Source organism: Elephantulus edwardii, unplaced genomic scaffold, assembly GCF_000299155.1.
Source record: "Elephantulus edwardii isolate Elephantulus edwardi_28Jun2011 unplaced genomic scaffold, EleEdw1.0 scaffold00089, whole genome shotgun sequence".
In the NCBI taxonomy this organism is placed as follows: Eukaryota; Metazoa; Chordata; class Mammalia; order Macroscelidea; family Macroscelididae; genus Elephantulus; species Elephantulus edwardii.
The window spans coordinates 5927949-5944172 of record NW_006399839.1 but is presented as its reverse complement, the minus strand read 5'-3'; the positions used below and the strand labels follow the sequence as shown (position 1 = coordinate 5944172).

At 48.9% G+C, this 16224-nt stretch overlaps 1 pseudogene; it reads right to left on the bottom strand.

Moving 5' to 3' along the window:
• LOC102862166 overlaps positions 1-12856 on the bottom strand; it is a 26255-nt pseudogene extending 13399 nt beyond the window's left edge.
• Between the last annotated feature and the right edge of the window lie 3368 nt (positions 12857-16224).

The following is a 16224-nucleotide window of genomic DNA, read 5'->3' as shown; positions in this document are numbered from 1 at the left end:
CTGAGGGCGCCGGAGCTCAGGGACATTTCATTACACATTCACACCGGTTACTATCAAGTCGATTCCCACTCACGGAGCTCCACGTGTTACAGGTAGAACTGTGTGCTCTGTGGAGTTTTCTGTGACTGAGGTGCCTCTGGGTGGATTTGAACCATCAGCCTTTTGGTCAGCAGCCAGGAATACAGCACCAAAGGCAGTTTTACAAAGAGTGTGTGTATTATTGTTGTTATACCGTTGAGTCAGAGCTGACCCTCCAGAGAGTTTTCAGAAACTGTTCACATGGGAGGAGATTGCTCTTCTTTCTCTCAAGGAGCATGTGGTGGATTCGAACCTTATGCTTCTAAGTTTCAGTGCAGTTCTTTACCATTAGGCCTCCAGAGCTCTGTTTTGTGTGCTCTTCTGTCTGTGTGTGTACGTATACATGTGTTGCTGTTGTTGTGTACCATAGACTTGGAACTGACCCATAGCTGACCCTCCAGTGAGTTTTCAGAGGCAGTTAAAGGTACAAGAGGAGATTGCCTGTCCTTCTGCAGAGCAGTTGGTGGCCCCAAACTGTGCATTTGGGGTTGCAGTCCAGCTTCTTGCCCCTAGGCTGCCAGAGATCCCTAGAGTGTTATATGTGTTTGGAGTCCCGGGGCAGCACAGTTAAGCGCACAACTACTAGCTAAAAGGTTGGCAGTTCAGACTCACCCTGGGGCACCTTGAAAGACAAGCCAGACAATCTTCCCACAGATCACAGCTTGACAGCCCAGTGGAACAGCTCTACCCTGTGCATGTCTGTGGGGGTCACTGTCATCAGAATTGACTGACTTGACAGACAGCAGCATGCATGCGGTGGAGCCAGGAATTTGAACTTCAAGTCGTGATCGTGAATTGCGATCATAATAAGGTGGTGTAGGGAGTGTGCTCGATGGATGACTCACCCAGCTGTGCGCCGCTGGGCCTCTGAGTAGTTGGTACCTGTGTGTCATCCTGAGTGAGTGATAGTTCCCTTTAAGATTTCTGTCCTGGGGCCACGGCCAGGAAATGTTCTCTGTGGCAAAGGAGCATGCGGGTCTCCACCGTCTCCCCCGCAGCCCAGCAGGGAACAGCCAGCTGTTGGCAATGCCCAGTTGCCGCTGGGGTCTGGACATGTCTTCTTTCAGCTTCTCAGCAGCACTGACCCCCTTGGAAAACAGTGCCTCATTGTCCTTGGGGGGAGCGCTGGGGGGAGCTGGGGACCCGCCTGGGGCATTCCAGGCTCTGGAGCCTCCCTGTCTCCATGGAAAGTCTGGATTTGAGCTGGCTGGACTGTGGTGCCTCTGTGTGTTAGGCCAGGGTCAGGGCACCCAGCTGCTGGGTCTCAGGAAGAAGCAGCGTTTGTCTGGGGTGGGGAGACAGCGCCCATTTCCCTGGGCTGCGAGCGAGGCAGGGGCGGAGCCGCACTCCAGCCCTGGTGTGTGGTTCTTGAGCAGGTGCTGTGTCTGCAGGCTGCACGTCAACCCCATCCTTCTGAGCCTTCTCAGTGTCCTGAGGGGCCCTGTCAGTATTCCTTTCTTCGTCGTCCACCATCATGGCCTTGCACTGGTGAGGTTGGGTGTGCCCTGGACCAGACCTCGGACGGAAGGTCATCTGACTTAATGCTGAGGCCTTGAGCAACCTGCCTCCCCAATATGGTCATCGCAAGGGGAGGTGCTGACCTTCTGGAGTTCCCGCGGGTCTTCCTAGGCCAGGGATGTTGATGGATCTTCCTCCTGGCTTCGCTCTCACTCATCCAGCCCTTGATTGCCCTGCTCTTTGTGCCTTCATTAATAATAACAAACAGCTGTAGAACGTTTTCATTTTCCTTCCTTTTTTTTTTTAAGAGTTTATAGAATCCTTTCCTATAATATTTTTTGAACACTTCGTATATGCCAGCACAGTGTTGGGCTCTTTATGTGTGTTGTTTCCTGGGATCCTCAGCCATCACCGAGTCAGCCGTATGAGGCCTGTTCTAGCAGCAGTAATGTTATTACTACCCATTTGACAGATGAGAAAGCTGAGGTGCACCCAGGACGAACCCACCTGCTCAGGTCCTACCGCTAGCGAGCGGCAGAGCTGAATCCAGATAACCTCACTCTGGAAGTCCTTGGGTGGTGCAGAGAGTTAACACACCTCGGTTGCTAACAAAAGGTTGAAAGTTCAAGTCTACCCACAGGCTTTTCAGGAGAAAGACCTGACCATCTGCTTCTGAGAAATCAGCTACCAAAAACCTGCATGGAACACAGTTTTACTCACACACGAGGCAGCTGTGAGTTAGAATCGAATCTATGATGATGGACATGTAGCCTCACTCCAGAGCCTGGGCTCCTACCCTCTGTAAGAAGCTTTTCTTCCTGAATTTGACTCTGATCTTGGGCACCCTTGTTTGGTTACTTTTTGTTTCTAGGGTGCTGAAGATCTTTTTTACGGCTGCTCCCACACCTCCCATTCTCAGTTCTGTTTCCCACTTCCTTTTCCTGTTCTCTATGCTCCCTCCCTCTCCTCTGTTGTTTCTTGGGTCTCCAGGCTCAGGATGGGACACAGCGCACAGTGGCAGCCACCCCTCCTTCACTGCTCACCTCTGTGGTTACCTGTGTCACCCTGGAGACACAGCTTCCTGCTTACGCCGTCAGTGGCCTCTGTGGTCCCTCTCCTACCACTTCTGGGCCTCTTGCTTCCCCACAATGCGTGTATTTGTGTACACATGTGTGCACGTGCACACCCCCCCGTTCTTGTTCTGGTGTATGTACACTGCCATCTGGAGTGAACTCATTTCCAGACAAGGAAGTTGTTGAAAACCCCTAAGGTGGAGAGTGGAGAGTTGAGGATGTCTTATGGAAGGAGGAATCAGGAAGCTGACTGCTCAGAAACTGACTCATCAGCTGACTGACATGGCATCCCAGGGTGTCTCCTCGCCTGGGACGGGGTGTCTTCACTGTCTCACAGATGCACTTGGGGTTTCTTAGGGTGAGTCTCCTCGGGAGTCTTACCTCTGGGCTCCAGTGTTCTTCCCTGTCCTGATGCCATCCTGCTGACTAGTGAACACCTCACCAGGGGACCCTGGGTGCCCCTCTAAGGGAAACTGTGGGTGCTGGGTCCGTGCAGGCAGAATGCATGCTTGGTGAGGGTGTCCGTGCTGTGGCCAGGTCCCACAGAGTCGAGGTAACCACGTGCCGTGTTCTTGTGTGATTGTGTTTTTGTGGGAGAATGTCCTCATTCTATGACCATCATTTCCTGTTCAAGGGACTCTATGTGTGACCACGGAGAACAATTTCATAGGCTTTCATGGTTTGTAACCTTTATGGAAGCAGATGTCTTCAACTCAGTCTGATCTGATAGAGTAAACACACACACACACTCTCTCCCCATTCAAGTTTATTTGGACATTTGTCAGGAGGAGCCAGCCCTTGAAGAGGGACATCATGTAGAAGGTCGGTGAAAGAGAACGACCGGAAGGAGGCGGATTGACACAGTCATTGCAATGATTAGCGTAAGCACAGCAGAGATTGTGACGGTGACACAAGATGGGACAGAGTTGTGTTCTGCTGTAGCATATGGTTGCTAGCAGGTGGAACCAACTCGGTGACATCTAACATTAACAACCATCTCTCTGTCTCTGATTCTCTACACACACACACACACACGTACACATACATGTATATGTGCACTTGTACACATATACATATGTGCACATACATGCACACACATTCGTACATGTATATGTGCATGCATGTGCATATATACACATACACATATATGTACACACACACATACACACATACGTACATACATACAGGAGCAGCTCTGGTGCCCTAGCGGTAAGGAGTTGTGCTGCTGACCTAAAGGGACGTGGTTTGAATCCATCAGCTACTGCTTGGGAGAAAGATGGTTAGTTTGTTCCCATTTCATTTATTGTCTCTGAAAAATTGCTGGAGGGTCAGCTGTGAATCAGTTGTGACTCAATGGTACATAACAACAACAACGCATACACACATATTCTTTTTTTTTAAATTTTTATTTTATTTTATTATTTTTGTGTGCGTGTACCGTCAAATCAGATCTGACTGGTACAGGAGGAGATTGTCCCTCCTTCCCCGGCAGAGCATCTGGTGGATTCGAACCGTTCGCCTCTGGACACATATTCTTTTTAATATTCCCTATGGCTCAGGATAGTTAAGAGCTCCTCTGGTAATTGAAAAGTCAGCAGTTTGAGGTCACCAGCTACTCTGCGGAAGAAAGATTTATCAGTCGGCTTTTGTAGCTATTACAGCCTTGGAAACCCAAGGGGGCAGCTGTACTGTGACCTGTAGGATTAATGTGAGTCAGAATCGACCCGGTAGTAACGTTTGAATGTATATGTGTGTGTGTACACACAGAAAGTCCATTCACATACGTTGGGTATTATCAGGAGGGGTCAGTCCTTAGAAGAAGACAGCATACTGGGAAAGCTAGAAGGTCAGTAAAAGGTACGACCACCCTCAACAAGATGGATTATTAGCGCAGTAACTGTAATAATGCGCTTGACCATGTGAGAGATGGCACAGGATAGAGTCAGGTTTCCTATTCTCTGTTCATATTCTCACAGCGACAGAGTCCCAGTCAACTTGGTGGCCCCAACCACAACAACATATATGTCGTCTCTCCGTCCATATCTCTCTTCCCCCAAACCCATTGCCATCAAGTCAGTTCCTACTTTTGACAGCCCCACATGTTACGCATGCAACTACTGCATATAGTTTTCTTGTACAACTTATGGAAACTGATTAGTCATCTTGCTTGCTTTTGAACATTTTATTTGGTGTGGGTGAAAGTTAATTTTCCATCCAAGAGTTACTACCCATTTTGAGTTGTGATGTAGGTTGCAGCCTGGAGCACCTCTGGGTGGGTCCAAACAGAAAGCATTTGCATCAGCTGCAGTGTTTGCACCACCAGGTGTGTGTATACTCATGAGTGCGTGCACGCGCACACACACACAGAATACAGACACATGCACTCTGCATGCATAACGTTAGCATCTTGTTGATTGAAGCAGAGGGCAGGTAGGCGTAGACCATCCCATGGACTGCCGAAAGTACAAACAAATCTGTCCTGAAAGAAATGCAGCCAGAATGCGCCTTACAAGTGCAAACAGCGACTTCATCTCATGTACTCGGGACACATTCTCAGGAGGGACCAGTCTCTGGCAGAGGACCTCATGCTTCGTTAAGTGAGAAAGAGGAAGACTGCCGGCAGGATGCGTGGACAGTGGCTGCAGCAGTGAGCTCAGCAGAGCTTGGGGTGCAGAGTCGGGCAGGGTCCTTTCTTGTTGTGCTGTTGAGTAGGGTCTCACTAGCAATGGCACGTAGCAATGATACTCTGTGGCTGTTTATTTACTGGTCTCTCAGTTTTTCTGTATGATTAGAATTTGGCAGGATAAAAACTTAGAAATAGTTAAAAAAAGAATAACCAACCAACAACCCTAGTCCTCTTTCTCTGGTAGTGTCAAGGATCTTTCCCTCGGGGATGCTGATCTTTCTGTTTGTCTGCCCTGACCTGAGGAGCTGCTCTCTGAGAAGGAAGCGGAAAACTGGATGTGCAGAAGGGGATCATAGGTCCTGGACAGCAGTGAGTGGCCCGCTAGGGGTGGGGGCGGCCATGGGCACATAGCTCTGGTGTCCTGTGCAGAATGGGCCAGAGATGGGAAGTGTCCACACGTGGTGTCCACACTGTTGTTATTTGCGTACAATGACCTGAACTGTACCGGAGTGGAGGCCAGTGAGATTCTGGGCCCAGGATGGGGTGAGGTAGGGTGTTTGGAAGGGCCAGCGGGGCTGATGAGGGTAGAGGGAGGGGCCTCTGGGATATTTGGTGCCCACAGGAGGGATGAGATGACATTTGCTTCACATCATGAACCTTTTTCCTGTGGCCAAAGGAACACCAACCGTGGGCAGCGTGGGCTGGAGCAGCCCCAGCTCTCGCTTGTGGTTCGTGCTGGCTGTCCCCTATCCTAGGCCTGAGGCTCCCTGTCCTGGGATCCCCATGACCGTCCTCACACCCCATCACATTGGTGCTGACTCAGAGCTGGGCCCGCCTCTCTGTTTTGGGGAATTAGCTGGATTCTCCAGCGTGGCCCCTGGTGCCTCCGAGAAACTCCTGCATGTCCTGGGTCCTCCTGCTATGGCTTGGGACCAGGACGCTGGCTGGCCACCCGTGGGGACGGTGAGCCGATGCTGGCGAGGTCCCCTGCGTATGTGTCCGGGCCTTATCCTGTGTGTTTGAGAAGCAGCATGATGTGTGTTTCTGGTGGGGGGGAAGGGGGTGGGGCTGGGAGGAAGCTTTATGTAATTCTTGGCTTGGGCTCAGGTAATTGTTTTAATGAAATGGAATGCAGCTTATTCAGAGTGCAGCTTGGCAGAAACAGCCATGTTCTGTTCTGTTTTCTTTTTTGGGGTGGGGAGGCGCCCCCCCTCCAGCTGTTTGGAATTGAAGGCTGGGTGAGCTGGAGCAAGGTGGGCGGAAACCTCCGGGGAGCGGGTTTCTAGTTTAGCTCAAGCAGCTGAGTCCCATCCGGACATGAGTCTGTCTTTGTGAATGAACCCTGGAACCTTTGGCCTCTTCCAAGCTAGAAAATAAGGCTAAAAGTGAGCCGTAAAATGGGGTTCACCCCTGCCTCCTGGGGGTCCTTGTGGGGCTGAGCACACAACTCAGAGACACCCAGTGGCTGTCTCTTTGTCAGCTTGCCTTTTAACTCCACTCACTACACCACCTTCTCTACCTCACCCCTCAATCCCTGGGTGGTGCAGATGATTAACACACTTGGCTGTTAACTGGAAGGTTGGAGGTTCAAGTCTCCTCAGAGGCATCTCAGAAGAAAGGCCTGGCAGTCTACTGAAATGCGACAACAACAACAAAAAAGAAAACAACAAATCAAAACAAACCTGAAAGCAGCCATTGAAAGCCCTCTAGAACACAGTTCTGATGTATCTGGGGTCACCATGAATTGGAATTAACTCAAAAGCAATAGGCTTGTCTTTTTGGGGAGAGGCAAACCCCACCACCCTGAGTAGAAGGTGTCTTGTAGAATAAGTGGGAGGTCTTGGGGACACACTGGCTGACTTCAAGTTATAGTGGGTTTGGTTCCAGACTGTTCCATAAAAGGAATGTCATAAAATAGAGCGAGACACAGAAGTTTTGGTTCTTCAGTGCATGTAAACGCCATACTGTAGTCTAGTAAGTGTCCAGTAGCATTCTGAAACCATATGAAGTAGTCAGAGGATGACCCAGAGGAGATCCAGAAGGCATGAAGTGAGTGCATGCTGTTGGAAAAGTGGTGTCGATAAGACTCGCTTGACGAAGGATTGCCACAAGCCTTCAATTTTTAAAAAGAGAGAGAAAACCAAAAACCAAACCACAATGCTGTGAAGAGCAGTAAAATGAGGTCTGTCTGTACGCAAGACAGAATTTCTAGGAATTCTGCTCGGAATGCTTTGCTGGGCCTCTGGCAAGCCTTAGACGCTCAGTTCCTGAATTTGCTGCACCTGGAACTGTAGAAACTTGATCTGTCTGCCCCCAAATGCTGGGGCAACTGGTTGGTTTGGTTTGTTGTGTGTTTTTTATTTTTTTTCTTACCCCTCCAGCTATCAGATTTAGGGAGCTCTGGTGGCCTAGTGGTAAGAAGCCGTGCTGCAATCCCAGAGGCACACAGCTTGAATCCACCAGCTGCTCTGCGGGAGAAGGATGGGACAGCTTCTCCTGTGCAATTTACTGCCTTTGAAAGCCCTCAGGAGGGTCAGCGGTGGGCCAGTTCCAACTCCAAAGCAAACAACAACAGCAGTGTCATATTTCAGGGAGCTCTCGTGACATAGTCCATAGGGAGTTGTACTGCTAGCCCAAAAGCTTTGGGAATGAGCTGGGTTAACAGGGAGCTTATGAACTTCTCTGGTGGTTCGAATCCACCAGTCACTCCTCAGGAAAAAAATAGACAATCTCCTGTCATGTCATTTACAACTGGTGAAAACTCACTGGGGGGGGGGGAGTGAGCTGTGGGTTGGTCTGACTTGCTGCCAATGACAAGTATCGAGCTTTGGGCTTGTTGTCAGGACGCACCAACATCCTGCTGGGAAAGGTAGAAAAAAGGTCAGCAACAGATAGATTGGTGCACTAGCTCTAAGAGTGGGCTTGAGTGTGGTAGAGATTGTGAGGAGGGACAGGAGAGGACAACATCGATTGTTGTTCACAGGTCACCAGGAGTCGTGGTCAGCTCCACACCTAACAAGTTAACAGTATAGGCGCTTGTGGCCTACGCTCTCCATCCACAGCTTCCTCCTTTAACTTCCTTTTCCCTTGGATTTCCTCATTTTATGTTTCTGCCCTCCTGAACTATGTTGCCGCTTATTTTTAACATAGTTTAAGTCCCTTGTCCACATTTTCTCTTTCTGGGTCCTGAGTTCTACTCTGACGAGGAGTGAACCTTTCCCACCGACTTCCATCTCTGAGCGCTGGGTGAGCCCTTTTGTGTTTTTCCAAAGGCTCGTTCCGTTCTCCCTGTTTTTCCTCTTTCTCTGCACTGAGGTCAGTTTATCTGCTGTGTGTTGATGACTCCTAAATTTATATTTCCACCCCTGACGTGGATTCTATTGTCCAGGTTCTTCCGCTGTGCTCGCCAGCAAAGGTCCGACTCATTTCCTCATCACTTTCTCGTCACTCCTATTGTCTGATTCCTCTGATACTGTCTCTCCTCTCGCATTTTGGGTGATATTTGTTAAATAAATGAGCATTTGTGCAACACTTTGAAGTTTAGGAAACATTTCTGTGCGTTTCATCATTTCTGACATGATTCTGAGGACAAGTGTTGAAGGTTGGTGGATCACTGTCGCCTTGTTGTAGATGAGGAAGCTCAAGGTCAGAGGGGCAAGGGGTACGCCCAGTGTCACCACAGATAATGTTGCAATGACTTGAAGCTGGGTCCCTGACATCAGAACCGTAGGCTTGTTGATTGTTTATGCTGAAAACCTGAAGCAGAACTGGTCAGTCTCGGGGAGAATTTGGCCAATAGGCCCAGGTCCTTGGTTCTCATGATATTTAAAAATGTTTTGTGAAAAACAATGTGTATGATCTTTGTAAGTAATCTGGCATAAAATTAAAACTAACTAAAACCCACAAAACAGAGCAATACTTATCACAGTAAGACAAAACATTGAATAACCAAGAACTCCAACCGAAATTATTCTATCCCAAAATAAAGAAAGAACTAGTCATAAAGATTTTTTCATTATGCCTTGTGAACCATAGAGAGTAAATTTCTGTCAATGATCAAATAATTACAGCTTCTTTATATTAAAGTTTTAAAGATTGAAACATTTACCATGGACTTCAGAGTATCTTACTGGACAATCAATAAACTCTTTTAATAAAAATAATGTTTCAAAATTTGTTGCCAGCATTTCAAGCATCAGGAGATTACATATAAAAGTCTCCCTGTTTGATTTCTTTTGAAAATTAAGATTTGGTTCCACTACCCCTATGTCCTTCTGTGACACCACATGGCTGAGCAGAGCAGCCAAAGTAATTTTCTTTGGTCTTCTCTTGCCTACTTTATAGAGTCCCTGGACGGGACGGAAGGGATAAGTAGTGGTAAGGAGTTCCACTGCCAACCCAATGGCACTCAGTTCAAATCCACCAGCTGCTCCGTAGAAGGTAGATGAGCAGTCTCCTCTCATGTGATTTACTGCCTCTGAAAACCCACTGGAGGGTCAGCAGTAGGCTCAGTTCTGACTCTGTGGTACACAACAGCAATAACAACAACAACCCCTCACAGACACAGAATTTATCCTGCAGAGCTGCTGGTAGATTCGAACTGCCCAGGTTGCCAGTGTCTCAGACCATCAGATATTGCTTGGTTCACTCTGTGGTTGCTTAATAAATATTTGATGGTGGCTGATGATTAAATGGGAATGAACTGCGGGCACCCACCGGGACGCCAGGCCTCCAGCAAACCACTTCCTCCGCCTGGGAATCTGAGAGTGGAATCCTCTGAGTTCAGAGTGGACGGGCGGCGTTGACAGAGCACAGGCCGCGCCGGGGTCTGTATGGACTCAGCCACTTGCTCACCTTTCAGCCTCAGCAAGTCACTCCCTACTCTGGAGCCGCAGGCCTCTCAATTATGCATTTTCTGAAATAAAGCTCAGAATAAATTGCTCCAAAGCTAGTAGTGATTGCCATGGGCTCTTGGAATAACCACGTTCTATGCATTTGAACTGTGGTGTTGGGGAAGAGAGCTGAATATCCCACAGACTGCCAAAAGGACAGATAACGTCTTGGAGAAAGCACAGCCAGAGTGCTTCTTGGAGGCGAGGAAGGCGAAGCTTCATCTCACATCTTTGACCATATTAAGAGTAAAGAGAAGCTATTCCTTGGAAAGGGACATCATGCTTGGAAGCGTGGAGGATCAGTGAGAGAGAAGATGACCTTCAGTGAGATGAATTGATGCAATGACCGCATCCTTGGGCTCAAGTGTGTCAGAGATTGTGAGGAAGGCACAGGATGGGATAGGGTTCCGATCTGTTGTTCACCTGTATGTCGCACCTGACTCAATGACACCTAACGACAACATGTTCGGCCCAAGGAGATATGGTGACATTACATAGTGAGCTGCTAAAAGTTGGGAGCACTGTTGGCCTAATGACAAGAAGCTGAACTGTAGTCCCAAAGGCACGCGGTTCAAATCCACCAGCTGCACCACAGGAGAGGAATGTGCAGTCTCCTCCCGCGTGATTAACTGTCTCTGAAAACCCACTGGAGGGTCAGCTATGGGTCAGTTCTGACGCGACGACGCTACAACAACAACAACCTGAAAATTGGAGATTGGAGTCTACCAGCTGCTCTTTGGAAGGATGACACTCCGCTCGCATAGAGATTTATAGCTTTGGAAACCCCATGGTGGGGACCATAAATCGGAGTTGCTGGACAGCAGTGGGTCACCTCCTCAGTCCTGTTTAGATGCACTTTAGCGCGTCTGCTGGCAGCATCTCCTGTGACCTCAGAGGAGGCCAGTTCATGCTCAGGTGCCCATGTGGCCCTCCACCTGGGCCCGGACAGGGATCCGACTTGGGCTGTCTCTCAGGAGAGTGATTTAGGACTACTAGTGGCCCTGTGGGGTGGAGAGTGTGGGAACTCTGTTCCGAGGCTGACCAGAGCCAGTGCTGTTCGGGTTAAGTTAAGCTGGGTTTTGATTTTGTGATATTTTGTTTCCCCTGGGCCTCTTTGGTGGCTTGTAGGAGGAAGTGGCTATGGGAGGAGGCAGGTTGGTGGCTTGGGGTATACTAATGGATCATCTAATACTGACCTTTGAGAACTGCCCCCAAGAGCCACTTTGGATGTGGCTTCCGGACCGATACCAGGCTTCTCCTAGTGTCACAGGGTCCTGTCCTGGTCTTGGCAGTCCATGAAGGCACCCTGTGACATCTGTGAAGTCTCTCTGGGCAGGTTAGGCCCTCAAGATTCCTAGCTGTTGTACTTGTTGGGCACAGTCTTGTCAGCTCCGTTGAACAGAGCGAAATGGTTAACACACTGGGCTGTTCTTTGAAAGATTGGAGGTTCAAGTCCATCCCAGAGGTACCTTGGAGGAAAGGCCTGGCAGTCTGCTTCCTGGAAGTCAGCCTTTGAAACACCGTGTGGAGCACAGTTGTACTGTGACGCTCATGGGAGTTGCCTCAAATCAGTTGATTTGACAGTAAGTGGTTTGCTCTATGGCTCTGGCAGCCTTTCCCTTCTGTTTCAAGACAACCCCACCCCTCATGTCCCTCCTCTGTCCCTTGAGAAAGTTTATAGCAAGCCTTTCTCTACCTTGGCGCTGTTGACATTGAGACTTATAGTAGCAGTGGGAAAAGGGGAATCTGGTATTTGAACAGCGTGCTGGGATTTTATTAGGAGAGTCAGTGCAGCCTGTAGACAGAACTGGGCCATCCACTGGGCTGTCCTGCCCACTGCTGTGCCTCTTAGGGACGGTTGATCAGTTGGCCTGGCCCTGGCCTTGTTCAGGGATTCAAGTGGCTCAGAGAATCCTGGCCGGACATCCTTCTGCTTCTGCTTCCAGGAACACTCCTCTGCCTTGGGTGGAAGTGGGAGTGTCTGCTGGCCTGCAGTTGGCTTCCTCTGGATTTCCCATTTCCCCTCTGGACGCTGAGCTGGGGGATGGGGGTGTTCTCATCCACCCTGAGCTTGGTCCTGCTGAGGGGGGCGGGCCGGAAGAGTGATGCTAAGAACACTGTGCTTGTGCCTCAGAGATCTGACTTGGCTGTCCTCCTGAGCTCACATGGTCACATGCTGGCCATCTTGGACAGCCCGTGGTCTCCAGGAGTGGGGCTGTGGTTTCTCTGCCCCTCCCTAACAGTGTGCATCTTTGGGATGAGGTCGGGGCTGGAGAGCTGGGTGGCCTCCCAGGCTCACCATCTCAGATGGCCTTGGCCTCTGCTGTGTTCTGAACCTTCCAAGAATTCCCCATCCCCTGCTCTTGGGAAATCAAGCCCTGAAGGCGTTCGGCCTGCTCTGCTGGCAGAAGGCAGCTAAGCCGGAAACAGGCTCCGGAAGAAGAGGAGTGTCACCTGGAGGTGGCTGTCACGGCTTCCTGTGGTCATCTGTTTCCAAATATCCTGTTTGTGCCCCGAGAACTTCAGGGACACTGACCTGGAGACAGCTGTTACCTGCCTGACGAAGGACTCGGGGGCCATCGGTCCAGGGGTGTCACAGCCCATCTGTCACCAGAGATCCCCCCTTGGCTGTTGATATCAGGGCCGATAACATCTCCTTTCAGCTTCATGTCCAGGCTTACATCCTGGCCCTGCCCCACTGCTTTAGCCTGCACGACTGGGCCTGGCATGGTGGTGTAGCCTGGGAGCATTCCCCTCTGGGTGTCTGAGAGCACTCCCTCCTCTGGGTGCCTGGAAGCACTTTCCCCTTTGGGTACCTGGGAGCATTCCCCTCAGGGTGCCTGGGAGTACTCCCCCCTCTGGGTGCCTGGGAGCACTCCCTTCTGCGTGCCTGGGAGCACTCCCCTCTGGGTGCTTGGGAGCACTCCCCTCTGGGTGCCTGGGGGCACTCCTCTCTCCGTGCCTGGGGGCACTCCCCTCTGCGTTCCTGGGAGCACTCCCTTCTGCATGCCTGGGAGCACTCCCTTCTGCGCGCCTGTGAGCACTTTCTGTGCATGCCTGGGGGCACTCCTCTCTGGGTCACTCTGGGCTCTTGGCTTAGAGCACTTCGCTGCAGGAAAGGAGCTTTGGGCCTCACCTCTTCCTGTGGTTAGGAATCTCCAGCCATCACTTTCTTCAGTGAGAACTGGTCACTTCTTAGTATGTGGACCTTTGGCCTTAGATTGCAATCACAAAGTGGGTTTTACAGCTTTTTAGGAAATTGACAACAAAAATGGAAACTCATTTGTAAATTACCTACCACATCGAGCCCCTTCATTTTCTAGATGGCCACAGTGAGGCCTTCTGAGGAAAAAGGAACTTGTCTGGGTGACTGAGTAGCCAGCCAGGCAAACCTGTGCTTTGCTGCATTCTTCCCCATTATAGGGAACTCTGGTGGCTTAGAGGTAAGGAGTAGCACTGCCAGTCCAAAGGCACTTGGTTTGAATCCACCTGTTTCCGCCTTAGCTGCCTTTTGCCATCAGGTTAGGACTGACTCACAGTCGAACCTCCAGCAGGTTTTCAGAGGCGGTTAACCACACAGGAGGAGACTGTCCATCCTTCTCCCTGCTGGAGGTTCGACTGTGAGTCAGTCCTCACTTGACGGCACAGAACAACAACAACAACAACAACCCTGTTTTGGGAATATCTGGGGTCCTAGTTGTCTTCATCCCATGACTATATATCCACTACAACCTAGTCTCACGCACTCATTCTTCTGGGGGCTTTTCCTATGTCTGGCACAAACAGTTTGTGCTTGATTACAAACTTCAAGTTCAAAGTCACCCAGTGGTACTGCAGAGGAAGCTGGTGATTTCCTTCCTTTAAAGATTACAACCAAGAAAACCGGCTGCAGCAGTTTTAAGCCGTAACACGCAGAGTTGCCATGAGGCAACTTATCTGTTTGGGGGTTTTTCTTTCTCAGATCAGTTTGTATCCATATTGTTATTTCATTTTGTAAAAGTTCTTAAGTCAAAGAAGATACAAACTTAATTATAAAAAGGAAAAAAGTTATAAAGGTAAAAGTCTCTCCTCTTCCATCAGGAGGGTTAACTTGCTGACAGTCTGGCATATATCTTCACAAACGATATTCTGTATAAAAACAATATTCTGTATTTATGAATTTAAAACTTATACACTATGCTGTTGTCATTGTTAAAAACTGTAGAGTTGGAATAAATTCATAGTTGACCCTCCAGTGGGTTTTCAGAGGCAATAAATCTCACCAGAGGAGATTTATTTCTTGTCATTATCTTTTTTTATTGTCTCAAATGTTTACTAAAAGGTTATGTTCTTGTATCGCTTAACGTGTAACTTTAAAAAATTTATTATCACTGTTCTACATGTTCATTGTGGAACATCTGACTACAACAGAGCAGGGCAAAGAACCAGGTGAAAGTGCAGAGAGAGCAAGAATTATCCAGAGTTAAAACAAAATAAAAATAAAATCAATTCACAGCGGCCCTGCAGGCAAGACAGAGCGATCCATGTGATTTCCAGAATTGTGATGTTGACGGGGGCTGACTGGCACCTTTCTCCCACAGAGCAACTGATGGGTTAGAACCACTACCTTTCTGTTGGCTGCAGAACGCTTTATCTGCTACGCTATTGTTGTTGCTGTTGTTATGTACTGTCAAGTCGCCTGTGACTCATAGCGAGCCTGTGTACAACAGCCCTAAACCCTGCTCTATCCTGTGCCAATCGGACTGCCTCTGACACACCTACCCCCATTACTGCAGTCACTGAGTCAATCCATCTCATTGAGCGTCTTCCATTTAGGGTTCCTTTCTAGTCTTTTCAGTGTATCTTTTCATAGTTGGATTAAGAATTGTAACCATAAGTTACTCCATGCTAGACACTTTTCTAAGCTGCTTTGCTTGTCTTGTTGAGGTGCGATGGCGTCAGATCCTCCCGTCACTGACCCCACGTCCGAGGGGACGAAACGCCGCCTTGTCCTTGGCCAGCCTGACAGTCCTTGCTCTGAGTCCATTGTTGTTGCCGCTCTGTGTCAATCCGTTTCTCCGAGAATCTTCCTTTTCCACTGACCCTCTGCTTCGCCAAGCGTGAGGTCCTTCTCCAGGGACGCTTCCCCGCTGATAACATGCCCAAAGTATGTGAGATGAAGTCTTGCCAGCCTCACTTCGAAGGAGTGTTCTGGCTGCACTTCTTTCAAGAGAGATGTGCTCATTCTTTTTGGCAGACTCTGGTTCTGCTCCAATACCATGATTCAAAGGCTTCGGTTCTTCAGTCTGCCTTGTTTATTGTCCAGTGTTCACATGCATATGAGGCAATATGAAGACACTGTCACACACTTTGGTCTTCAGAGTGACCTCTTTACTTTTGAAACTTTTAAAGAAGTCTTTTGCAGTAGATTATTTTTTTTTAATTTTATTATTTTTATGTGTGTGTACCGTCAAATCAGATCTGACTGGTACAGGAGGAGATTGTCCCTCCTTTCTCGGCAGAGCATCTGGTGGATTCGAACCGTGCGCCTCTGGGATTGCAGTGCACTTTCTTGCCACTAGGCCACCAGAGCTCCCCAGATTATTGTTTTTTGTTATGTGAGTCAGAAAGGATTCCTAACTGACTCTCTAGTGAGTTTTCAGAGGCTGTAAATTGCACAGGAGACTGTCCATATTTCTCCCACGGAGCACCTGATGGATTTGAACCTTGGACCTTTGGATTGGCAGTGCAACTCCTTACCCCTAGCCAACCAGTACTTCCTCGCATCGTTTGATTTCTTGACTGCTTTATACGGATCCATATAAAGTTAAATCCTTGACAATTTCAGTATTTTCTCCACATATGAAAATGTTGCTTATTGGTCCATTTGTGAGGATTTTTGTTATGTGTTCAGGTATAATCCATATTGAAGGCTGGAGTCTTTGATTTTCATCAGTAAATGTGTCAAGTCCTTTTTAACTTCAGCACACAGGGCTATGTCTTCTGCATATTGCAGGTGGTTAATGAGTCTTCCTCTGATCCTGATTCTACCTTCTCCACATAGTCCAGCTACTTCTGCTTTTCCTTCTTTGCTGAGTATACAGACTGAATAAATAGT